The 25,850-nt window shown below is 38.1% G+C and overlaps 1 protein-coding gene and 1 non-coding gene across 2 annotated transcripts in view; both read left to right on the top strand.

Annotated features, from left to right (window-relative positions):
* LOC108462612 (caffeic acid 3-O-methyltransferase-like) overlaps positions 1 to 25,850 on the top strand; it is a 57,248-nt gene that overhangs the window by 12,170 nt on the left and 19,228 nt on the right. The window lies entirely within an intron of this gene.
* On the top strand, positions 9,065 to 9,171 carry LOC128287361 (small nucleolar RNA R71). Its single transcript, XR_008278061.1, has one exon. It is a non-coding gene; the product is annotated as a small nucleolar RNA R71 (small nucleolar RNA).

Here is a 25,850-nt window from a genome sequence, read left to right as displayed (position 1 = left end):
TTCGCCTTCGTGCCTAGCGTGCTTTGTCTTTGTGATGTGTATTCGGACTTCGTGCCTAGCGTGCTTCGTCTTGCGGTGATGTGTATTCGCCTTCGTGCCTCAGCGAGCTTCGTGTCGTGATGTGTATTCGCCTTCGTGCTTAGCAGGCTTCGTGCCCGTGATGTGTATTCGCGCCTTCGTGCCTAGCAGGCTTCGTGTCGGCGATGTGTATTCGCCTTCGTGCCTAGCGAGCGTAATGCCGTGAAATGATATGTTATGTGAATTCGGTGTTCCTTGTAAGATAAGGGTTTAAATAATGTTAAAGATGAAATGATAGTGTATTGTATCATGCTTATATGGCCTAATGGCAAGTATAACATGTTGGTAAATATGCAATGTGCTTTTATAATCGAATGATAAGTTTGAAATGAATGTGAGTGAAATGTTATGGATAAGCTATCAAATGTTAAGTGTGAAAATGAGATGAAAGAAAAGTGTTTGAGATGTATAATTATATACGTTCGAATGATGTTAGTACTCAATTGATATGAATATGTTATATGGAACTTGTTGATTTGATTATTCGGGCCTTTGAGCTTAGCAGACTATAATATCGGTAAGATACTATTCGAGCTTTCGAGCCTAGCAGGCTATAAAGCCGGTGAAATGATATCGGGCCTCGAGCCTAGTAGGCGAAATGCCGGTGATTTGAGAAAAGCCTATGACTAAGGTACCTCGTGCTAGATTGTCAAATGAATACATTTAATACGTAAAGTGGGCTAGGTATGCGGTATGTACTCAGATGTGAGTTTGATTTGAAGTGAATCATAAGTGAGTAATGTGATACGTACGTGAATAAATGTTAAAACTATACCTATGATCATGATACACCTGGTCAGGGTGTGAAAGTATGTGAGGGTATTTGATTTAAATATGTTATATGAATTCAGATTAAGTGTGATAAGAATGCTGAACGTGCATTATGTGCTTGTGTATATTCGGCCAGATGGCAATATCCCTAGAATTTGGCCTCTTAAGAAATTAAATAATCGAAGTATAATTGCGTTTATTTGTTTGCATTGCTTAAGACTTACTAAGCTTATGAAAGCTTACTCCGTTGTTACATTTCTCTGTTTTATAGATTGTTGACTTGATTACTGCTTCGGGTTGGAGCTCACGGAGATATTATCACACTGTCGAGCTCACGTTATCGGTGTAAGTAAATCCTAGTATTTCGAGTATATGGCATGTATAGGGTTTTAATGTTTTGGACCTCGTAATCTCATATATGGGATAGATTGCATGTGAAAAGAAAAGTTTTAAATTGATTGAAATTTTTCAGCACGGTTTTTGTGTGATTGACTGAGTTTAAGTCAGGTAACACCTCGAACCCTGTTCCGATGAGGGATACGAGCGAGGGGTGTTACATAAATTCCATCCCAAACACAAATACATAATACAAAATGAACAGAATTAACATGCTTAACATGCTCGTATATAGATAACATATATACTCAAACAAAACAGCCAGACATACTTATCAGTGTCCTACTTAGATCAGACTATCAGAATATCAAATCACATGAATTAGGCTTTGGTTAGCCATTACCATCCTACGGTAGACCCATAGCCAATAGGAACAACCCATGCAACCCTAGAAAAAATTTTAGTCATGTGGGCCCACATGCCCAGATTGGCTTTGCCCATGTGGCCTACACGGTCTGATCCAAAACCCATACGCCCAATTTGGCCAAGCCCATGTGGCCCACACAGCCACACTCACACCGTCACACAGTCGTGTCTTGCGCACGGCCATACTTACGATATTCACATGGTTATGTCTCACACAAGGCCAGCCACACGGTCGGGCACACACCTTATGGCATCGACAGTGCCTTTTTCGACTTGTCAAACCTCGATTTTTCGTGTTTAGTGTACACATTTGAAACGATTCTGATGCGAAACCACTTCCGAAACCACCAGAACCTAAAAATTGATAATACAAACTCCCAAAATCAGTCTAAATCCTCAATTACCAAACTCACAACCCTAACAACAGTGAAATTCAAGTGGTCATCACTTACCTGCTTTCCTCAAATAATTTCGACTACAATTCTGCAAGAGGAGAACCACGTTCCTCGCAATTCACTGCTGCCAAACCCAAAAATCAAACTAACGAAAAAGCAAAACTAACTTAAATAAACTTTAACCAAAGCTCCCAATCTAAGAAGAAACTCACCACTTTCACTTATCTAAACGCGCAAAACAATCAGATATTTGTATTATTACAATTTTGAAAGGGAGATTTTGACAAGAACAAAGGAAGAGAAAAAAAAAAGATTTTTGGTAGGGAATGAACAATGTAATGTCAAAAACTGGAAGAGGAGTAATTTTTGGGAAAAATAAAATAAAAATAGAAAGATTAAGTCAAATCCCACTATATCCATATCCCTTAACCACCAAACTAACTCAAAATCCCAATACCGCTGAACCACTAACAACTGCCGTCGCCAAAAACTATCACCCAAGCTTACGCGGGGGTTCGAACACAGGACCTCCTAAAAGCTAACTCCTTACCATTCAAATTAGCAGGCTCATTCTGATTTGAGTTTTCAAACAATATTGTATAAGCCCACCCAACAGGGATAAGGTTTAGATCAAAAATAACAAAATTTTCCAAAAGTGATACTTGAACCCAAGACCTTAAACACAAACCCATATCATTTAACCACTGAAATAGATACTCATTTATGTCAGATTTCACAAAAACAGAAATAAATTATTTAGGGTGTTACATTGAGGACTATAACCCTAATATTTAACTTTCACATAATAACCTGAACTTTTAATCAACCTATCATCAATTAGAAAATAGATAGTAGACTATCTACACATATTAGGCTCATACTTTATTTGATAACTAAAGCTCTAAGTCTTAACCATATTAGATCTCTTTTAATTTGGGCCAACTTTTTATGATAGTAAATAATAACATGTAATTTTCTTATTATATATATATATATGTGATGTCCATGCCATCCAACAATCTCCCACTTGGAGTAGACACACACACACACACACACACACACACACACACACACACACACTATTTTTCTTATAATTGTATATCATCATAAAACCTTTTGAGCTCAAAACTTTACTATCATATCCAAAATGTATTCCGAATAACCTTGTCTATTAATTATGTTAACATATAACCACTGTGACTTTCATTACAAACATGGTAACTAGATCTATCATTGATCACGGATATTTACACAACCAAATGACATAGATCAAGTATGGGTTTGTCGAATGAAAATTACAAGCAATGTTAATTAAACATGTGTATTTTTAGTTGGTCCCCCTTAAACCTTAGTGAGATCAAACATTACCAAAACCAGTGTAAGAATAAATCAAATAAACCTTATTTCTACACAAAATAACCTTAATATCTGTAAATTTAAATAACTAAAAAATGTGTCCATAATAAAAAAATTAAAATTAGAAACTCCCATTAAAATTAAATATCCAAAAATGACATTACACCCATATGAGAAGTGTGCTCATAAAAACCTCGAGTGATAGTCCCTTAGTAAGTGAATTGATGTGCATGATAAGTCTTATATTTATGGTTGATCGTACTTGGAAACTAACTATTATCACGATAAAGGCAAGCACACCTATCGAACAGTAGTATAGCTTATAGCAAGACCGGAATGTTGAACCTACAGGAACTAAAAGTACTAGTATTAACGTTCTTTTTATTATCTAGCCTAAAAATAAGGGGATTTCCTTTATCTAAACTAATTAACTAAACTAAGAATGCATAGGAAGTAAATTGGGGAAATACTTTTGGGGAAACTGATTGATTTGGACAATACCCAAGGGAAAATCCACCTAGACTTCACTTGTTATTTGACTCTGAATTAGACTATTTATTTACTTGACTTGATCCATAGAAATCCCTAATTTATATTATTATCTCTCTTGAGACTAACAACATCTAACCCTAAGTTGATTAATTGAAATCTCTATCTAATTAAAACCCCTAGTGTTGCATTAACTCGATCTATGGATTCCCTTATTAGGTTTGACCCTAATCCGACAGATTTATGTCGCCATATGTCTAGGGGTGCAATCAACTCCGCTTAATTATACTAGATCTACTCTTAGACAGGTACTTTTGCTCCTCTAAATAAGCACATCAGTACTTGAATCAATATCCTAGAATATTAAAGCAAGAATTAAGAACACATAATTAAGAACAAATCAAGTATTTATCATATAATTCAGAAAATAATAACAATATCCCTCTTAGGTTTCACTCCCCTTAGGTATTTAGGGGATTTAGTTCATATTTGTAAAAGAAAACATCTCAGAAGAATAATGATAACAAAACATAAAGAAAACCCAAAAAACCCTGAAGGAAATTGAAGGGAGATCTTCAGTCTTGAAGGAGAATCCGGCTTCCGAGATGGATCAATTAGCTTTCTTCAAGTAATTCCTTGCCTCTTACTCCGTGTTTCTTTTAGGTGCCCTTCTAGGGTGTTTATATAGGCTTTAGAATGCTTCCAAACCTTCAAAAGTGGCCTTTTCCGAATAGAACTAGACTTGGGCTCGACAGGGACACGGCCGTGCGACACACCCGTGTGAGGTGGCTTAGGCTGTGTTAGAGTCTGCTAAAAAGACACGGGCGCGTGGTCTACCGATGTAAGGAAGTCTAGGCCGTGTTGATTTCCCACGTTGACCAATTTTCTCCGTTTTTGGCCCATTTCTCGCTCTTTTTACTCTCCTATGCTCACCTAAGTATAAAACATGAAATTAAAGGATTAGGAGCATCAAATTCCACAAAACTAATGATAATTTATCCATAAATGTGCTAAGAATGGGATAAAAATATTATAAATTACGACTTATCAAATACCCTCACACTTAAGCGTTTGCTTGTCCTCAAGCAAAATCCTCAATTCACAATTGAGAATTCATTTTTTTCTCAACTTATAATTCCTATCAATAATATCTCAAAATAATCTATAAGTAATCATACATTGAGAATTCAACTAGAAGAACATCAAAGTTTCAAACATTCCAAGTTGAGCATTTTATCACGAAAACATAGGTGTCTCCCCTTATCTAAGTAATCACCTTTGATTCAAAATATTATAGGGTTTGACATCCTCACTAAAGATTCACTCAAATCACTCGAGGTGTTTAAGAACAACAAATTTAGCACTCAACAGTCAATATGAAAAGTTATTACCATAGGCTTGCGTGAAAATCAAATCTCCACCACTATATATTGAGATGATACATCAATCAAAAGGTCTTTAGAGGGTTGTAACGTGGCTTTGGTTAGATGGTGTGGTCACAAGTTGAAAGAGAAGGTTAGAATCGAGATTCAATTGAACAATTACCTAACTAGAAAAATACTAACGCTGACAAATTACATTCCTAATTAGATGATCCTAGAATTGAGCTTTTCTTCATGGTTGATATCGTTTTAAACCAAGCATTACATAATTTTGTAATACACTAGACGATTAATCTCAATTGCAGCAACTTCGTTCGTTTTTTTTTCTTTCTTTATTTTTTTTAAGAACAAATCAAGTAACATAGAACTTTGCTAACTATCAAAAATAAAACATAGGTAAGCAATTTATTCAAATCAAATCTCAAAAAAAATAAGGATCAAATTAATTGAAGGGATTTCAACAATAATGGGTTATGGGTTAATATTAAGGGTAAATCAATGAATGGCTTGTTAAGGTCAAGGGGGTTCACTAAGGGTTAATTATGAAGGTAGACTTTTTTGGAGTGAGGGGGTTAAACTTAAGTTCCTTTATCATTTCGACATATCAAATCAATGGAGTGGTCTTGACATGCATAATCGATGCAAGTTCTAGAATAACAAATCAATATTGACGCACTCATAGCAACAATAAAAGTGAGCATGAAAGAAATAATATATGCTCTAAAGGCTCAAAATCTCACAAAAATTATGGCTTTTTGATGTTAATCTTGTGAATTTCAACTTCAAGATAATACCTAAACTTGGGGAAATAACCTAATTTTTTTTTTAATTCTCAAAAATCAACTTATCATGCTTGATTCTGTAATTTCTTAAAGTTTAAACAATCAATGCATAAATAACTATGTTTTAATTCAAGACATATTAATAAAAATCATAAATTAATCAAAATTTATTCTAATAGTGATATGGGTGAGTCCCGTAAGAATAAGATAAAATTCAGGGATTTTTCAGATAATTATATAAATAACCCCCCACACTTAAGATGTACATTATCCTCAATGTACAAAGATATATTTACTGAAAAATATAGATATAAGATCATAAGATACGGAGAGAAGTGAAACTTCCTGAATGTTAAATTGAACCCTTGAATTGAAGTTATGGAAAGTAATCGGCTAAGGCAAATTTGGAGGAGGATACTCCAGTGGTGGTAGAGGTTGTTAGTCCACAACTGCTGCACCAGAAGAATATTATAACTAGTGATAGCTATGGTCGTGGTCGAGCAGGGCATGGTAGTCGTGGATGACATTTTCCAGTGGAGTTGCAAATTCCTAAGTAATAACTGCGATAACTCTTAACGAAATGGCCGAAAACATAAATTGCTTAATATAAATTGTAAAACCTAAAGATGAAGTAAAAATAGTATTAAGGAGAAATAAGATAAAAAGTAAGTTAAAAAGATAAAAATAAAAATAAATAAAATATGAATAGTAGGGTTTTATAAAGGTATTGGGGCACACGGCCGTGGGGCACGCCCTGTGCCTTTATTTCAGCCTATGTGTTTCGTGGTTTTCAAATTTGGGCGCGTTGGTGCACACGGCAGTGTCATTTTGACAGTTTCGACCACGGGCGTGTCGCACACCCGTTTTGATTTGGCAGGATTGCCTACGGCTATGTCGCACGGCCTTGGAAACGTATCCAATCCCATGTTTGGGGAAACATTTTGCTCTGTTTTCACACGACCGTATTGCACAGTCGTGTCGCCGCTCGTGGTATGAGCACGGCCTAAGGTACCCTTCGTGTGCTGCCCTAGAAGCGCTTATTTAGAGTTTAAGCTCGACTTACCTCTCTGTTGCGTGGTCATAGTGGTGCGAGGAATTTGTACCCCTCATTCCTGCTATCAATCTCATCAAAATAAGGTTTTAGACGAGTAATATTTACCTTAACAGTGCTGAATTTGGAATGAGTTACCTCGACTGTACCGTATGGGAAAATGTTAAGTACTGTAAAAGGGATTGCTCCATTAGGTTCAAAAATGGCAATACGAGGGTCTGCTGCATCTAGTAGTACTTTGTCTCCAACCTTAAGTTGATCTGATAAAACATTAAGTCCGTTATGGCGTGGTTTTGGTTTATCGTGTGTTATCGGTTTTTGTATCTGCCATTCATCTAGTTCATTGATTTGATATCTTCGTTCTTCATAGATGGGTCCTTTTGTTGTTACTTGAGCATGGCTCATGTATGCTCTTTGAACATGTTTCTTGTAAAGAAGGTTGCACCACATGATTAGTATTAATAGCATGATTTATACAACCACCTTTAATAATCGATGTGTTACTCAAATTACGAGCTTGAAGAGTGATTGTTTCATCACCCACACGAAGTGTGAGTTCACCCGTACCAACATCAATAATGGTTTTAGCAGTTGCCAAAAAAGGTCGTCCTAAAATCAAAGGTACGTCACTATCCTCTTCCATGTCTAGAACAAAAAAATCAATTGGGAATATAAATTTATCGATTTTGAAAAGTACGTCTTCAATGATACCCCTAGGAAATCTAATGGTTTATCTGCTAACTGAATGCTCATCCTAGTTTGTTTGGGTTTCCTAAGACCTAGTTGTTTAAACATTTTATAGGGCATGACGTTAATGCTCACCCCTAAATCAGTCAATGCATTATTAACATCTAAACTACCAATTAAACAAGGAATCATAAAACTCCCTGGATCTTTCAATTTTTTGGTCAGTTTATTCTGCAGAATGGCTGAGCAAACTGCATTCAACTCCACATGCCACGCCCCATCCAACTTCCATTTATTTGCTAAAGGCTCATTTAAAAATTTAACTGCGTTTGGCATCTGCAAAAGAGCTTCAATAAACGGTAAGTTAATATGTAATTTCTTTAATAATTTAAGGAATTTACCAAATTGTTCGTCCGTGTGGTCTTTCCTTATCGTTTTGGGATATGACACACTAGGTTTGTACTATTTACTTATCGATTTTCACTTACTGTGGACCACCTCACCTTTACCTTTACTTACCACAATTCCTTGCCTCGGTTCTGGTTCAGGTTCAACTAACCCTTCTTCATCTCGAATGGTAATCACATTCAGTTGTTCCCTTGGGTTGGATTCAGTGTTACTCGGTAATCTACCTTGTGGTCGTTCAGAAATCAGTTTAGCAAGCTGGCCTATCTGAGTTTCGAGCCCTTGGATCGACGCTTGTTGATTCTTAAGTGCTGGCTTAGTATTCTGAAAACGAGTTTCTGACACCGAGATAAATTTCATTAGCATCTCTTTAATCGGCTTCTTTTCCTGCTAGTAAGGTTTTAAAAACCTGGGGGAGGTTGTGGCCTTTGATTTCCCTGGCCATCCCATAAGAAGTTGGGATGGTTCCTCCAACCTGCATTATAAGTGTTACTGTATGAGTTCTTTTGAGGTCTAGAATTATTATTACCCATCTATTGAACTTGTTCCTCCTTGGTGCTAGGGTTGAAGGATTGATATTCTGTGTGTACTCCTCCTCCATTTGAATTGCACCACATCACTGGATGTACCTGAGTAGAACCGTACAAATCGTCAATCTTTTTATTTAAAAGTTCTACCTGGTTAGATAGCATAGTAATCGCGTCGAGGATGAAAACACTGGCTGCTTTTGTCGGCTTTTTTCTCATGACTTGCCACTGATAGTTATTCAATGACATCTCTTCAATAAATTCGTAAGCCTCTTCAGGTGTTTTGTTGTTAAATATTCCATCGGCGGTTGTATCGATAAGTTTCCTTGTTGAGGGGTTCACACCGCTGTAAAACGTCTGAACCTACAACCATAAAGGTAACCCATGGTGAGGGCACCTTCTTAATAGGTCATTGTATCTCTCCCATACATCATAAAGAGTTTCTAGATCCATCTGCACAAAAGAAGAGATATCATTCCTCAATTTAGTCATTTTAGTAGGCGGAAAATATTTTAGTAAAATTTTTTTGGTCATTTGTTCCTAAGTTATGATTGACCCTCGTGGTAACGAGTTCAACCATTGTTTAGCTTTGTTCCTCAATGAGAATAGAAACAACCGAAGGCGTATGGCATCGTTAGAACACCATTGATCTTAAAAGTGTCGCAGAACTCCAAAAAAATTTTCCAAATGAGTATTTGGATCCTCGTCCTGCAAACCATCAAACTGAACAAACTATTGTATCATTTGAATTGTGTTAGGTTTCAGTTCAAAATTATTTGCAACAATGTACAAACCCAATTTTGCCAAACCCAAATACATTTCAAACCCTTACTAACCCAAGCCTGTTTATAATATTTTAGCCCTAAATTAACCTAGCCCAGCAGCCCAAAACAAATCAGCAGAGAGGAAACCCTAATTCCACTTGTTCTGACACCAGCCGTCAGCCCCATACCCTGGCACCCCAGCTCTCCATGCCACCATGTCGGCCACCTGCTCCTTTGTACCACCATGCCTCTGTCACCTTCACCCATACCCTGCAGGACAAGAAAGAAGACAAGACTTAATATTAAATACAATTTTGTAAAGGCTATAAAAGCCTATTTGGCTTTCTGTAAAAGGGTCGGCCATTTTTCCATGAATACAAAGATAGATTTTTACAAAAATACAAGTAGTGAGTTGAGGGAAGTCAAAAGAAGCAAGAATAATATCAAATAGGGCAACCAAAACACGAAAATCAGAACCGGAAACCTAAGGTGATTGTGAATCTATTCTTGTTTTGTTTTCTGTTCTATTTTCCCATATATATATACCAAAATATATAAAATAATAATATAATACAAAAATAAGAAAAAAAGAAAAAATTGACCTTTTGAATTTCCTGCCACACAGGTGGTGGTCATTAACTGACCGTGGTAGTGCTCTCCCTCTCCCCTCTCTCTTCTCTCCCCTCCTCTTTTTCTCTCTTTCTTTCCTCTGCTGCTAATTGAAAATTTTTCAAAGAAATTTGGTTTATATAGTGAAATAAAACGGCATCGTTTCACGCCCAAACTCGAAGACCCGACCCAATCCACCAGGGGATCCGCGTGTTTTTTAGCGGAAGGGCAAATTTCACGTTTGGCCCTTCCGCTTTTCTGATAATTTACAATCAAGTTTTTTCGTTTTTAATTCAGCCCTGAAATTAAATCGATTTTATGAATTGGTCCTTCTCAATGCGCAGCGTTTAGAACACTGGGGATATTGCTATTTTGGCCCTTCCATGTTGCGCGCATGTTGCAATGAAATCCCTTCTTTTATTTTCTTTTTAAATCTGCCCTGAATTCGGTTTTTCATTCAATTTTAGTCCTTTTCTTACCTTTTCCCATTTTTAATGTTAATGCATTTATTATTACCTATTACTTTATTCTTATCTTATTTTTATATCATTATATTTTATCCACTTTTTATAGTTTTATTATTATATTATTTTTATTTTTATTACTATGGTTTATCTTTGCTTATATATACATATATATTTTATGTACATATAGCCTTTATATAGTTTTTTGACTACTTCATTTTAATATTATCGTTATCTTATTTTATTTTTATAATGTTTGTATTTATGTTATTATATATGCATACGTTATATGTATGTTTAATACCATGCATTTTATAACTAGGTTATGTATATAAGTTTGCATACTTTATACTGTATATATATTTTAATGTTATTTATCTTTTATGCTATTATAGGTATATTTCTAGTACCATTGTTATATATGTATTTTCATTGTATATGTATATATCAAATAAATGTTTTAATATTATATGTATTTTGCACATACATTATGTATATAAGATTTTAACACTATACTTTATATATTATTATATATATTTTAATCTTATTTGTCATATTTTTTTACACTATTATATACGTGTTTCTAATATTATATTGTATATTCCTAATACTATTGTTTATATATATATATATATATGTGTGTGTGTGTGTGTATGTATTTGTGTAATGTACAAAATAATTTTATTATTATTCTTATCATTTCTAAGGTATGCATATACTGTATATGTTCTATGTATGTTGTATGGATTTTAAATATCGCTAAATATATATATATATATATATATATCATTTTACGCACGCATTCTTAATATTATTATTATGTGTATACATTCATTATTTTCATTTCGCTTCAATTCTATTATTACATTATACTTTCATCTTTTCTAATATTATTGTCACATCGATTATTTGTTTCAATATATTCCTAGCTCTTTCATTTATTGATTTTTATTTCATATTATTTTACTTTGCATTATTTCAAAAATCATATTCTTGTGTTGCTAATTAATTTCAATAGTCAAGGCAATATATCGATTTAACATTAAGTCATCGAGTTCATCGCTATGTTGGGTGAACGTCAATTGACCCGTGTTAAAGCGATATACCCTTCTAAAAGAAAAACGGAATAAACTAAAATTTCTTGTTTTTTTAATCGGATCACGACTAAATTTTACATTGAACCCGTATTTTTGAAAATCAAGACAACCTGTGTTTATAAGATACCAATTTTGGGCGTCGCGAGGGTGCTAATACCTTCCTCGCGCGTAACTGACTCCCGAACCTAAATTTTTCTTTGGACTTTCACGTAGACCTAAACTTGGCCTTCTTTTTGTTCTAAAAATAAATTTATTAGGTGTCCGATCACACCTATAAAAAGGATTGGTGGCGACTCCCTTTATTAATAAAATCGAAAGTTGGTTTTCAAATGTTTAATAAATCATCACAATTAGCGACCAACCGAAAGCTAAGCTAAAAAAATTTTACGTCGCTACAGCTGGCGACTCCGCTGGGGACGCCTTTTTGAGAGTCGTGTCTGGAATTAAACACGTTTTGTCAAAATTTTCAAATTTCCTTGTTCAAAGTAAATATTTGGTTGTGATCCGAAAATCTCGTTTTCAAAATTCATGCATTTGTATCATGTTGTAAATATTTCTTCTAACTTGCTTATTTGGTTGTTTTTCAGTTTTCAATTTTATGGTTTTAATTTTGGTTTAGTTCCTTTAAGTAAAACGTAAAGGTTTATGAGTTTTTCCCCACACACCGTGCACTTGCATTTTGCATAACATGAGCTCTCTACCCGGCTCGTCTGTTTAAGTGAAAGTAAACGCTACACCTTCGTGAGTTAACTCATCCTCCGCACAAAGCTAGTGAATACTTTGGGTTACATATGACTTATGCTTTCGTGAGTTAACTTGTCCTCCGCATAGGCATAAGTAAATGTAATCCTCGAATTGAACTCGTGAGCTGTGATGGGTTATGATCGAGGCTTCGTGCTAATCTTAGCAGATGATAGCACGAGTAATTTGAGTACTGTCTAGAATCGAGACGCATATAATGAACCATACGAGCTATCCAATTAGAGCCATGCCGAACCTCTGTCCGCTTATAGTCACCAAAATAAGTACACGGGGAAAATGCCTTTTGCCTTTCATTTACACTGTTTATGCAAAATAATTGGATTAGGTAGTTTAGTTTGTTTTTCAAATTATATTTGTTGTGTTTACTAACCAAGTTTGTTTGTTTTTATTTTTATTTTCATCATGCATCATAGGCATCATATTAGGAAGGTGTTGATTAAAGGTTGGTTGCCAAAAAACGGGTTTCTGATGGAGGAGTCAATTACACAAATAACCGAGAAGAATGCCGTGGTTCGGGACTGGTCTCTAAAAACTCAGAGAGAAAAGGGGGATAGTCTAGTGGAAGGGTGTGTTACCAATTTGCCCGAACATATAACTGTAAATGTTCACCAAAATAACTTTGAGGATTTGGTTCGAATTTGGAATCAGTGGGATTCAGACACTAGAGACATTTTCACTGAGAGGTATGGAGATATAGCTCACCTGATCACCATCCGTGTAGACGAACAGTTGATTCAAGCCATGGTTCGGTTCTGGGACCCAACTTATCAGTGTTTCACCTTCAATCAAGAAGACATGACTCCAACCATAGAAGGGTATGCTGCTTTACTCCGCATCGACAATGTACAATTCGCAAAATATATGTGAAGGAGCCTAAGCCGATGACCTTCAAGAAAAAGTTAGTGAGACTGACAGACATGACCGATGCATGGGCTGAAAAATAGATAAAGAAGAAGAATGAAACCATTTGCATTCCATGGTCCTCCCTACGAGATTTGGCTCTGAACCATACCGACATGCTGAAAAGAGTAAATCTATTCGCTTTGGCCATGTATGGTTTGGTCATTTTCCCAAAAGTTCTCGGACATCTCGAAGTTGCAGTAGTTGATTTCTTCGAAAGGTTAAAACAAGGAATCAACCCTGTCCCGACCATCCTAGCTGAGACCTTCAGGTCCCTGAGTAGTTGTCAAAGAAAAGGGGAGGGACGATTTATCGGATGCACGCAGTTGCTCAATGTTTGGATTTTGAGTCACTTCTGGAAGGTAGAGCGCACTCCGTTCCATATGTTTTCTAAAACATTCTCCCCGCTAGAAGCTTACCTCAAGAAAGAATGGCCGAAGGAAGTCACCAAGCAACATTGGGTATCAGTTTTTCAAAATCTTCGCTCCGAGGATATAACATGGAGAGCACCCTGGATCCATCCTTCAGTTCTGCTATACAAATGTAGAAGCCAAGATTGGGTACCTTTACTTGGGTTATGGGGAGGAGTTGGATATGCTCCGCTATTGGTCCAAAGGCAATTTTCTTGGCTACAATTCCTCCCATAATCGGAGGATTAGCACGATTCGAAAGCTTTCCATGGTGAAGGATATATGAAGAGAGTCCGAGACACCGCAAAGTCTTGGAAGGAAATTTATTTCATGGAATTAGCTTTGTATGCTGATACCCTTACCCAAGATTACGACATATGGAGGAAGCAACGGGTAAATAGTCGACAAATCTCGTCAACAAACTACACCATCCGAATCCTTTCTGGAGGAAACGCCGCTCGAGCTAGAAATGGCAAGACAAGAATTGAACGAGAAAAGGCCAAGATGTCTCGGGACCTTAGTGCCCTTCAAGAAGAAAACTATCAATCAAGATTGAAGTTCAAAGGAAAGATCCGAATCGAAAAAGTACAAAGAGAAGCCAAGATTGTGAGAAACGACTTAAGGGACCTTCATTTGGAAAACAAGAAATTAAGAAACACTATAAAGAATAGCGGGTTGGGCAAGTCGATAGCAGAATGGAAGGAAGAAATTAGCAATATCAAGGGAGGAATGGAGTTTTGGAAAGGAAAGGAAAAGAAAGAGAAGGAAAAGGCTGCGCGCGCTGTGATAGAGTTAAGAAGGAAGAACGCCAAGTATGAAATAGTGACTGCAGAATTGGCGAATAGTCAGTCTGAACATCAAGAATTAAAAAGGAAAACACGAGATCTAGAAAATATGTTGCAATCTCGTCAACAACAATTAGATAACCTCCTGAAGGCTCTAGAAGAAAAGAGTGAGCAGTACGATAGGGACATTCACGCGTATGAAGGAACTCTCAAAGAAAAAGAAATGCAACTCGACTTCTTGATCAATGAAATTCGCAAAGCGGCTATGCAAGTTGTTCAATTATCAGATGAAGCCGAAGTTCTCAGTTGCCAATTCTCTTCGAGCCAAAGATCGAGCATATTAGAGTTTTTAGAGCAAGTGAAGAAACAAGGCAATGTGGCTAGGAAATTTGTGTAACCGTTGGAGAAATGGAAACTTTGTGTAATAGACTATGTTGATAAATGAAATGCCTAAATATGGGGCTATCTTGAAATTAACACCAATTTATTGCATTCCTTGCATAACTAACATTTTGACATTCGTGCATTCATTCATGCATTCATCCATACATTGCATATCCCATACTCGGTCGCTAAAGACAAAATATATAATTCGCAGTTGTAATACCACAAGACTGGAACCACGTCATCCGTATAAAATGCGCCGACAAGCTAGAGTGATGGAGGCTGAATTCAATGAGAAAATTGAAAGGTTGGAAATGGCTCAAAAGGAATTACAAGAGCAACTGGCCAAATCGCAACAAGAAACGAGAGACCTAATGGTGAGATCTCGAGAGGAATCACTCGAGCAAAGAGATCAAATGGCCAAGATGATGGAGATGATGTCAGCTTTAGTTAAAGGAAAGCGACCCATGCGGAGCCCTGACATTGAGGAATCTCGATCAAGAATTCACCACGATCAGGATCCACTTTATCCCCCAGGATTCACTCCACCGCTCGCATATACAACACAAAGAGGGTATACTCAAGGGGAACCCACTGGCTTGGAACATCGACCTATGCCACCTGCTCCACCCACTAATTTGGGGCAAGGAATATTCGCGTCAAGCCTAGGGGCTAGTCCTGCTGATCCACTAGTTCCAGATCTGGATGACCCAGCAGAGGTAGCCAAGTTGAAATTTGATAACCATGAAGCAAAATATAGGAGTCTAGAGGAAAGACTCAAAGCAATAGAAGGCACTGAAGTCTTCTCCGTACTAGGTGCCAAAGAACTCAGTTTGGTACCTAATCTAATTTTGCCCCCAAAGTTCAAAGTGCCTGATTTTGAGAAGTATGATGGGACAAGGTGCCCAAAAGCACATCTCATTATGTTCTATCGAAAAATGACCGGTTATGTAAATGAGGATAAACTACTCATACATTGCTTTCAAGATAGTCTAACAGGGTCAGCTCTCCGGTGGTACAATCAACTTAGTAGAGAAATGATTCGATCCTGGAAGGACTTGGCGTTAGCATTTTGCGATCAGTACAAGCATGTATCGGATATGGTGCCAGACCGTATGACCTTGCAAATGATGGAGAAAAGCCATCGAGACTTTTAGACAAGATCTTGCAGAGATGGAGAGACGTCTCAGCTCAAGTGGAACCCCCACTAACAAAAACGGAGATAACCGTTCTCTTTATCAATACCTTAAAGGCACCGTTTTATGACAAATTAGTGGGAAGTGCCACGAAAGATTTCGCGGATATTGTAATATCTGGTGAACTCATAGAGAATGCCGTCAAGAGTGGTAGAATGGAAGGATCAGAAGGCTCAAGAAAAGCAGCACCCCTAAGGAAGAAAGAGCCAGAAGCCCACATGGTGGGAACTGGGAGTCGTTACATTCCCAATTCGTATCCTAACCAACCCCGACCTCGAAATTATCCACCCCCGAATTTCTATTATCCCCCTCAAACCCCTTACTACCAAGCACCACATCTGTCCTACCCCGTATACGCCACGAACAACCAATGACCCGTCACCACTTTCCCACAAAACACGGTACCCGCCCAAAGCCAACCCAGAAACGAACCAAGACCAGCAAGGCATAATCCCGAGAGATCGCAATTTACCCCCATCCCTGTGTCGTATGGGGAATTGTACCCAAAACTTTTGGAAAAATAGCTAATTTCTCCCCATTACATGGCACCCCTTAAACCTCCATACCCAAAGTGGTACGATCCAAACGCTAGTTGTGCATACCACGCAGGGAACCAAGGGCACTCTACTGAGAACTGTCTTGCTTTCAAAAGGAGAGTTCAAGGACTCATTGACGCGGGTATCCTACGATTCGATAGTGCCAGTAACACCACGGGGAACCCGTTCCCTAACCATACCGAAGGGAATGTGAGTACAGTGGGGAAAGAGGATGAATGGAAGGACAGAAGATGTGTTTCAGAAATAAGGACGCCTCTGCAGAATATCTGGGAGGTATTGGTTAAGAAAGGATTGCTCTGTCACTCTGATAGAATTTTTGGAGAAGAAGGTCAAAGTTTTTGCAATTTTCATGGGATTGTTAGACATGACATTCAGTCATGTGAGGACTTTAAAAGGTTACTTCAAGACCGGATGGATAATAAGGAGATCAAGGTCCTTAACAAGAGGAAAGATGCCAACGAAAGAGAAGTATGCGTCTCTGATAGCCAATCATCAAGGCCCCCTTATAGTGCTGATCGACTGTTGGTAATTTATTACGACGCGATGAGAGAGCCATTGAAACCACAGATGGTAATTGAAGTACCGTCTCCTTTCCCGTATAAGGACAACAAAACAAGACTGTGGAGATATGATGTTAATATCGTTACACCTAAGTTGAAAAGTCTAAAGCCATAATCAAGATGTTGGAGAGGTAGGTCATTTTACTCAAGTGGACGATGCTATTCTAAAGAAGTTGAACCGGTAAAGAAAAGTAGCGACTCGAAGCAAAAGGAAAAGCGTTGATGCACGAAGTCAAGTCGAGCAAGAAATTCCACCCGCATAAGAAACTAAAAGCCCGTGAATGAGGAAGAAGCTCAAGAATTCTTGAAATTTATTAAGCACAATGAGTATAGTGTGGTGGAACAATTGAGCAAGCGACCAAAGACGAATCTCGCCTATCTCTCTGTTAAATTGAGCCACACCGAATACTTTATTGAAGGTGTTAAATCAAGCTTATGTGGCCAACAACATATCCGTCGAAAAGCTTGATAGGTGGGTAAACAATCAAATGCGGACAATTTCATCTCTTTTAGTGATGATGAGATACCGCTAAATGGTAGAGGCTCGGTGAAAGCGCCGCATATCACGACTTCATTGCAAGGGCTACATAATACCGAACGTACTCATCGATAATGGGTCAAGATTAAATGTTATGCCATTGGCTACGCTTTCCGAATCACCGATAGATTTGTCCTACTTAAAGCCCTGTCATTCCACGGTAAGGGCATTCGACGGGACGAGGCGCGAAGTCATGGGAAAGATCGGAATCCCTTTGGAAGTGGGCCCTTACATCTATGAGGTCGAGTTCCAAGTCATGGACATTACACCCTCTTATAACTGCCTTTTGGGAAGACCTTGGATCCATTCTGCTGGAGCGATCCCATCATCCCTCCATCAAAAGTTAAAATTTATCATGGATGGCTGTTTGGTCACAGTCGAGGGCGAAGAAGACATTGTCGCATCTATCTCTGCTGATGCGCCATACCTGGAAGTAAGCAAGGACGCAGTGGAATGTTCTTTTCGATCCCTTGAATTTGTCAATGCCACTTTCGTCGCTGAGGGAAACAGAATTCCAATGCCAAAACTATCGAAAAATACCAGAATGGGTGTCAAGTTGACCGTAGGAAGGGGAGCTCGTGCGAGAAGAGGTTTAGGAGACATCGCAAGGAATAGTTAGGGCTTTAAAGCCGATGCACCACAAGGCCCGATACGGTTTGGGGTTCCACGACATACGCCAAAGAAGAAGACAAAGGAAGAAGGATCAAGAGAGAAGAATTGCAAGAACTTTGGGCCGAGAACCGAATGGGAACCAATAGAGTACCCTCCTTTGTCAAAAACATTTACATCTGCAGGGAATGATGTACCTGGACAAGATGATCCACGAAACATGTCAAGGGTTAATTGAAAGGGTTTTAGAATGTCAATATAAATGTCATTGACAAAGAAGTCGGTGCAAGTAAAGATGTCTCGAGGATACGCCTTGCCCTCCTCGGTTTCATGTTGAACAATTGATCACGAGGAGCTTCTTGTAGTTTATAAGTCTTCTGAGTAATGCTAAACATTAACCTTCTATTGTGTCCTTAGATATAATAGAATTCTTTTGTAAGGGCTTGCATTCGCTCTTTATCATTTAAATGAATATCAATGAAGATGCATTTTGTCACGATTTTTCGCATTATCACTAATTTCATAATCATTTTCTCATTTCGTAGCCTATCCTTACATTTGCCTCATTGCCATGACATAACATTTTGTTTGTTGTTTCCAATACTTGGAAGTCCCCCTATAGCTTCCTTTTCCATTCAACTTTCAGGTGCTCAGATATTGACGACATGAATAAGCCCGTTACGAACCTTGAAATTGATTTTGAGAAGGCTGTTTGCTTAGGAGAATTTGAAGCCGAAGAAAATGCTGAAGATTATGTCTCATCTCCTGAATTGTTAAGAATGGTGGAATAAGAGGATAAACAGATTCTGCCTCATGAAGAATTTGTGGAAACAATAAATTTGGGCACTGAAGAGAGGAAACAAGAAGTGAAGATTGGGACTTCTATTTCAGAAAGTACCAGGCATAGTTTGATCACTTTACTCCTCGAATACAAAGATGTTTTCGCATGGTCATACCAGGACATGCCAGGGCTAGATGAAGATTTAGTGGTCCATAAGCTCCCGTTAAAGCTAGAATGCAAGCCCATCCAGCAAAAATTAAGACGAATGAGGCCCGAAATGCTGTTGAAAATAAAAGAGGAAGTCAAGAAGCAATCTGACGCTGGCTTCCTACAAGCCTCCAAATATCCAGAATGGGTGGCTAACATAGTCCCGGTACCAAAGAAATATGGAAAAGTACGAATGTGAGTGGATTACCGTGACCTGAATCGAGCAAGCCCAAAAGATAATTTTCCCTTGCCACATATTGACACGTTGGTGGACAACACAGCAAAACATTTATTGTTTTCTTTCATGGATGGATTCTCGAGGTATAATCAGATCAAAATGGCCCCTGAGGATATGGAGAAAACTACCTTCATAACAATGTGGGGAACGTTCTGCTACAAGGTGATGCCATTCGGGTTAAAGAATGCTGGGGCAACATATCAGAGGGCTATGGTGACGTTATTATATGACATGATGCATAAAGAAATAGAGGTCTACGTCGATGATATGATTGCTAAATCTCGAGGAGAAGAAGAGTATGTAGTGAACCTCAAGAAGTTGTTCGAAAGGCTAAGAAAGTTTCAGCTAAAGCTTAATCCAGGCAAATGTACATCCGGGGCTACCTCGAGAAAGTTGCTAGGCTTCATTGTCAGTGAAAGAGGTATCGAAGTTGATCTAGATAAAATAAAAGCCATCCAAGAATTACCACCTCCGCGCACGCAAAAGGAAGTTAGAGGATTTTTAAGGAGATTAAACTACATTGCCTGATTTATCGCTCAACTTACCAACCAATGCGACCCAATCTTTCGGCTTCTTCGAAAACATAACCCGGGAGAATAGAACGAGGAATTCCAGGTGGCCTTTGATAAGATAAAACAATATTTGTCCAGTCCTCCAGTGCTAGTACCGCCAACTCCTAGAAGACCATTGATTTTGTATTTGACTGTGTTCGAAAGTTCAATGGGTTGCATACTAGGGCAACACGACGAGTCAGGAAAGAAAGAAAAAGCGATCTACTACCTCGGCAAAAGTTCATCAATATGAGGCAAAATATTCGTCCATTGAGAAATATTGTTGCGCTCTGGTTTGGGTAGCTCGGAGACTCGGACAATATATGTTGTATCACACGACATGGCTAATTTCAAAGTGGACCCAATAAAATACATGATGGAATCGCCAAGACTATCGGGAAGAATGGCGCGATGGCGCATCCTCCTTCGAATATGACATTGCCTATGTAAATCGAAGTCGATAAAAGGGAGCGCAATAGTGACTTCTTAGCAATCGAACGACAGAGGAATATGAGTCTTTAAGATTCGATTTCCCAGATGAAGACTTAATGTGTATCACAGAAATAGAATCCGAGTCATCAAAAGAGAAGTCATGGAAGATGTGCTTTGATGGTGCGTCAAATGCTCTAGGGCATGGAATTGGAGTAATCCTAGTATCACCAGACGAGAATCATTATCTGTTCACCGCAAGACTGAACTTCTTCTGTACCAATAATATCGCAAAATATGAGGCCTATATCATGGGGCTTCGTGCAGCTATCGAACGAAACATCGAGATCTTGGAGGTGTACGAGGACTCAGCCCTAGTGATTTACCAAATCCGTGGAGAGTGGGAAGTGAGGGACTCAAAATTGATTAAGCACAATGATTTAGTGGTCGGATTGATCAAGGAATTCAAAGAAATAACTTTTCATTACTTCCCACGAAGGGAACCAATCGGTGATGCCCCGCCACTTTGGCTTCAATGTTCAAAGCAAGTAAAGAAGCGAAATAATGCCCTCAAAATGAGCATATCGAGGTCCCCGCACACTATTGTAGCATTGAGAAAGAGGCGACGGACGGCCATGGTTCCATGATATCTTAGAATATATCAAGAATCAAAGCTATCCCAACAAGCGAATGAGAACGACAAAAAACAATCGGAAGAATGGCGTGGGATTTGTTCTTGATGGGGATATCTGTATAAAAGAGGAAAGGATCCAAGACTTTTGAGATGCGTGGATGATGTCGAAGCCGGAAAGATACTTAAAGATGTCCATGAAGGAATCATGGGACACATGCCAATGGTTTCATATGGCGGAAAGATTATGAGACTTCGGTTACTCTTGGTTGACGATGGAAAGCGATCGTATTAGTTTTGCGAGAAAATGCCACAAATGTCAAATCTATGGCGATAAAATTCATGTAGCCCCTTCGCCCCTTCACGTCATGACTTCTCCGTGGCATTTTTCTATGTGGGGCATGGATGTTATAAGGCCAATTTCTCCAAAAGCATCAAATGGACATCGATTCATTTTTGTGGTTATCGATTACTTCACAAAATGGATAGAAGCTGCTTCGTTTGCCAATGTGACGAGGACTGCAGTTTGCAAGTTTTTGAAAAAGGAAATCATTTGCCGGTATGGTTTGCCTGAAAGAATCATTCCAGATAATGCCACGAATCTGAACAATAAGATGATGAAAGAAGTGTACGAGCAATTCCAAATAAAGCATCATAATTCCTCGCCCTATCGCCCAAAGATGAACGGGGCTGTTGAAGCAGCTAACAAGAACATTAAGAGGATCATTGGGAAAATGACTGAGACATATAAAGATTGGCACGAGAAACTTCCATTTGCTTTGTTTGCATATCGCACATCTGTGTGAACATCTACGGGAGCAACTCATTTCTCTCTAGTCTATGGAATGGAAGCTGTGCTACCTATCGAGGTTGAGATCCCCTCTCTGCGACTATTGATGGAATCAAAGTTAGAAGAAGCAGAATGGGTTCGAGCTCGATATGATCAGTTGAACCTCATTGAAGAAAAACGTCTAAGGGTAATTTGTCACGGGAAAATGTACCAAAAGAGAATGATCGCAGCCCATGACAAGAAGGTACGACCAAGAGAATTCTATGAAGGAGAACTCATGCTGAGAAAGATTCTCCTAATACAAAAAGACCTGCAAGGAAAATGGGCACCAAATTGGGAAGGACCATACGTTGTAAAAAAGGCATTCTTAGGCGGAGCTTTGATCCTTACCGAGATGGATGGGAAGGAGCTACCGAAACCAGTGAACTCAGATGCAGTGAAGAAATATTATGCTTAAGATGAAAACCCGAAAAGGGCATCTAAAAAAAAAAAGAGATCAGAGCGAAAACCCGAAAAGGGCGCTTTGGTTAAACATAAAAGATTAGGATGAAAACCCAAGAGGGCGTTCTAATGAAGCAAATATTCGGCTTACAAGGCAAGGCGTTTTAAACTGTACGACAAACAGTGAGACTACAGTATTTGAAGCATCTCTGAAAGCTCGAAATCTTCTACGCAAGGAGCCAGACTCTAAAAGATTCTTGATTGAGGAACGTGAAGAGTTCATGTGTCGAATATCTAAAGCATTTGTATCCGTTGAATACGATCTCTTCTTTGCACATTTGTACTATCATTGGTTAACTTTCTTTGTTTGCCACATTTGAAATAAAGGAATATGAGATATCCTTTTTGTCCCTACCTGACCATTTTCATGCATCTCATTATGTGTTTATTTAATGATAGATAGTGAAATGACATACTCTAAACAAAAGAAATGATAAGCATTACCTGGATGAAAATTTGATAAAGAGCCTCAAAGCAATAACAAAGTTCAACAAGGGGAAAAAGAGTGACATCTGAGAAACGTTGATTACTCGTGAAGCTTGAAGACGTGTACATGGCGTAAAGAGAAAGTAAAGAGCCGAAGTAATGAATGCGGACCATCACAAGAATCGAGACGAAAAAAGACATACGACAAACATACTTAAGGAACACTGCATAATCATGTAGGCATAAAGGCATTTAAGACAAACATGTGCATATCATGATAACATCATGCATGGCATATACAGTTAATCCAATAGAGCAAAGGACGTGATGATAGTTGTATTGAATCAAAGGAAAAGACACATGAGTTCCACTAGATGATATGTTTTAGGTACTCTGAGGTATCTTTAATTCATGTTTTCAAAAATCAATTCATATTGTGAGAAATGAGTTGAGCCTCAGGTCACACGCTGAGGTATTTTTAGTTTATGTTTCAAAAAAATTGACTCATATTGCGAGAGGTGAGTCAAGCCTCAGGTCACACTGAGGTGTTTTTAATTCCTGTTGTTTCAAAAATCAGCTCATATTGCGAGAGGTGAGTTAAGCCTCAAGACACGTTGAGGTAATTTCAATTTATGTTCCAAAATTAACTCATATTGCGAGAGGTGAGTTGAGCCTCGGGGCACGCTGAGGTATTGTTGATTTCTGCTTTCCAATTTCTGCTCTTCAAAAAAATCAACTCATATTGCGAGAGGTGAGTTGAGCCTCAGGGTACGCTGAGGTATTGTCGATTTCTGCTTTTCAATTTCTGTTTTCAAAAATCAACTCATATTACGAGAAGTGAGTTGAGCCTTGGCTCACGTGTTGAGCTATTTTCGATTTCTATTTTTTTTTCAAAAAAATTCAACTCATATTGCGAGAGGTGAGTTGAGCTTTTTAATTTCTGCGAGAGGTGTGTTGAGCCTTTTAATTTCTGTTTTCAAAAAATCAACTCATATTGTGAGAAATGAGTTGAGCTTTGGCCCACGTGCTGAGTTATTTTCAATTTCTGTTTTTAATGTCTGTTTTTAAAGAGTTAATTCATATTGCGAGAAATGAGTTGAACTCAGGATCACATGTCGAGTAAGAATAAAGATTGAAGCTGATGAAAGACACCAGACTTGGTCTCCCTGAAGCTGCAGTGGAGCCGGTCAAAAGTTGCAAGTCTTGTCTCCCTGAGGTCGCAGTGGAACTGATCGAGGATATCAAATCTTGTCTCGCTAAAGTTACAGAAGAGAAGATCACGAATCTCATCTCACTGAAATGATAAAAGAGCAGATTGAAACTGTAGATCTTATCTTTATGAAGCTACATGGAAGCAGATCAAAGCCACAAATCACATATCTTTGAAGTCACATTGGAGTAGATTTAAACTACAAGGCATATATCAGAAGATGCAATGGACCAAGGCTATCTGAACAAGAAGAGCACCAACGAAGTCAAGACTCAGCAAGACTGGGCAAAATTGGCCTTTCATTGTGTCTTTGCTCCATTACCGTTGCACGACAATGAGCAAAGAGGGGCAGCTGTACAAACCCAATTTTGCCAATCCCAAATACATTTCAAACCCTTACTAACCCAAGCCTGTTTATAATATTTCAGCCCTAAATTAACCTAGCCCAGCAGCCTAAAACAAATCAGCAGAGAGGAAACCCTAATTCCACTTATTCTGACACCAGCCATCAGCCCCATACCCTGGCACCCCAGCTCTCCATGCCACCATGTCGGCCACCTGTTCCTTTGTACCACCATGCCTCTGTCACCTTCACCCATACCCTGTAGGACCAGAAAGAAGACAAGACTAAATATTAAATACAATTTTGTAAAGGCTATAAAAGCCTATTTGGCTTTCTGTAAAAGGGTCGGCCATTTTTCCATGAATACAAAGATAGATTTTTACAAAAATACAAGTAATGAGTTGAGGGAAGTCAAAAAAAGCAAGAATAATATCAAATAGGGCAACCAAAACACGAAAATCAGAACCGGAACCCTAAGGTGATTGTGAATCTATTCTTGTTTTGTTTTTTGTTCTATTTTCCCATATATATATACCAAAATATATAAAAATAATAATATAATACAAAAATAAGAAAAAAAAGAAAAAAATTGACCTTTTCGAATTTTCGGCCACCGCGCGGGCGAGCCCTCGGTGGCCGTCCGCTGACCGGCCCGTGGCCGGTGCTCTCCCCTCTCCCTCTCTCTCTCTTCTCTCCCCTCCTCTTTTTCTCTCTTTCTTTCTTCTGCTGCCAATTGAAAATTTTTCAAAGAAATTTGGTTTATATAGTGAAATAAAACGGCACCGTTTTGGCCGTTGTCCCTGGGCGCTTAAACGGCATCGTTTCACGCCCAAACCCGAAGACTCGACCCCATCCACCAGGGGATCCGCGTGTTTTTTAGCGGAAGGGCAAATTTCACGTTTGGCCCTTCCGCTTTTCTGATATTTTACAATCAAGTTTTTTCGTTTTAATTCAAATTGAAATTAAATCGATTTTATGAATTGGTCCTTTTCAATGCGCAGCGTTTAGAACACCGGGATATTGCTATTTTGGCCCTTCCATGTTGCGCGATGTTGCAATGAAATCCCTTCTTTTATTTTCTTTTTAAATCACCCCAAATTCGGTTTTCATTCAATTTTAGTCCTTTTCTTACCTTTTCTCATTTTTAATGTTAATGCATTTATTATTACCTATTACTTTATTCTTATCTTATTTTTATATCATTATATTTTATCCACTTTTTATATTTTTATTATTATTATATTATTTTTATTTTTATTACTATGGTTTATCTTTGCTTATATATACATATATATTTTATGTACATATAGCCTTTATATAGTTTTTTGACTACTTCATTTTAATATTATCGTTATCTTATTTTATTTTTATAATGTTTGTATTTATGTTATTATATATGCATACGTTATATGTATGTTTAATA

The sequence above is a fragment of the Gossypium arboreum genome, chromosome 13, assembly GCF_025698485.1.
Source record: "Gossypium arboreum isolate Shixiya-1 chromosome 13, ASM2569848v2, whole genome shotgun sequence".
NCBI lineage: Eukaryota > Viridiplantae > Streptophyta > Magnoliopsida > Malvales > Malvaceae > Gossypium > Gossypium arboreum.
Note: the sequence above shows the minus strand (reverse complement) of the source record. Positions and strands in the feature narration are given on the sequence as shown.